The 1,880-nt window shown below is 48.4% G+C and overlaps 1 non-coding gene across 1 annotated transcript; it reads left to right on the forward strand.

The window, feature by feature from the left end:
- The first annotated feature begins 697 nt into the window (after positions 1-697).
- LOC114816934 lies at positions 698-835 on the forward strand. The gene has a single exon (XR_003764748.1). It is a non-coding gene; the product is annotated as a small nucleolar RNA SNORA7 (small nucleolar RNA).
- Positions 836-1,880: the final 1,045 nt, after the last annotated feature.

The following is a 1,880-nucleotide window of genomic DNA, read 5'->3' on the forward strand; positions in this document are numbered from 1 at the left end:
TCTGGGGTGGCAACAGGAAAGAAGGCTCTTGTTTAGATGTTCTGCTTAACTAGAAATTCAGCTAGGATTTCACAGGCATGTGCTTATCCAGCTGGGCTCCTGGAACAGCCTGATTAATCTAATGGAGAAGAGGGCTTTGATTTACCCAAAGCAGTTTCATTGCAGATATCTCATTTTGTTTTCACAACATCCCTGTGAGATAAGGAGGGTCAGGGGATATTATTCCATTTTACCGATGAGGAAGCTAAGGACCAGAGAGGCTTGGACCTCGATGGTAATGGGCCCCAAGGAGTCTCTCAAGGTGAAGCAGAAGAGGATTCAAAAATTTTGGCTGTCCTGCAAAAGGGGTTATGGGAAAGCTGGTCTCAGCTCTATCTGGAGGAAAGACCCAAGGCCCTCTATTTGGTGGCTTCTATCCAGGTTCTGAGGGGAGCTGAACCTCCTGGAAGTGCTGGTAGCCTGATCTAACTATTCCCTTAGCTCGGTTTAAGCAGACACTCCTGGAGGTACCATGTGTATCAATTAATCAATCACATTTATTGAGTAATAACTATATGCATAGCACTGTACTAAGTGCTTGGGAGAGTACAATATAACAATAAACAGACATATTTCCTGCCTACAACAAGCTTACAGTTTAGAGGGGGAGACAGACATTAATATGAATAAATGAATCACAGATATGTACATAATTGCTCCCCTCTCAGGGTCGCATCTGGAGAGTTTCCAGCACTCTACCAGACTCGACTATGGGAGGGAGAGTTTATCAGAGGCATATTCATTCCATTCCTAGCTTGAGCAGTGGCTAGCGAGTGGAAGGCAATCTGCTATAAATCAAAACTCATCTGTCCCGGGCAGCAACGGCCTGAGAGAGAGTCGAGGGTGGAGACTCGAGTTTACTACACAGAAGGAGGCAGTGGTAAATCACTCAAGTATTTTTACCAAGAAAACTCTATGGATACACTATCAGACGGATTGCAGATGGAGATGGAGCGTTCTGGGAGAGATGTGTCCATGGCATTGTAGTGGATTGATGACTCGACAGCATAAAACAATACAATGTAAGTGCTGCTGGGATGGGGGTGGTAGAGGTGAAGAATGTGTCGGGTAACAGGGTGCAGGAGGGGAGTCCAGCTCTTCTCTGAGGCAAGGCAGAGCCTGGTTTGGGAAACCCTCTCCTGGGAGAGCATTAGCATTGGAGGAGGTTTGTTTTTGTTTTTGTTTATGATATTTGCCAAGTGTTTACTATGTGTCAAGCACGGTTCTAAGGGCTAGGGTAGATACAAATCATTCAGTTGGACACAGTCCCTGACCCACATGGGGCTCATGGTCAAAGTAGGAGAGAAAGGGTGCTGAATCCCCATTTTGCAGATGAGCAAACGGAAGCACAGAGCAGTAAAGGTCACGCAGCAGGCAGGTGGTGGAGTCGGAATTAGAAGCCAGGTCCTCTGACTCCCAGACCCGTGTTCTTTCCACTAGGCCACACGTCTTCCCTACGCACCCTAGACATTCTTGGCACTGCATATGGCTTTCTGCTTGGGGAGGTGGGAGGGAGGGAGGTTGGATCTGTGGGGCTGCAGATGGGCAGGTAAAATAGGGGGCAGCTGGGTTAGATAGACAAAGCTGAGGGGAGGACCCTAGGGGAGCCACCTAGGTGTGGTGTTGGGGATGAGCGGCAGAGGCTGGCAGGAAGGGGCAGGAATTAAGGCTCAGTCAGACAGGGCACCCCCCACTCCACTCCCTGGTCAGAAGCAACATGGCCTAGTGGATAGAGTCCAGGCCTGGGAGTCAGAAAGCAAGTTATTTAACTTCTCTTTGCCTCAGTTACCTCATCTGTAAAATGGGGATTAAAACTGTGAGCTCCGTGAGGGACATGGACT

Source organism: Ornithorhynchus anatinus, chromosome 1, assembly GCF_004115215.2.
Source record: "Ornithorhynchus anatinus isolate Pmale09 chromosome 1, mOrnAna1.pri.v4, whole genome shotgun sequence".
Lineage (NCBI taxonomy): Eukaryota > Metazoa > Chordata > Mammalia > Monotremata > Ornithorhynchidae > Ornithorhynchus > Ornithorhynchus anatinus.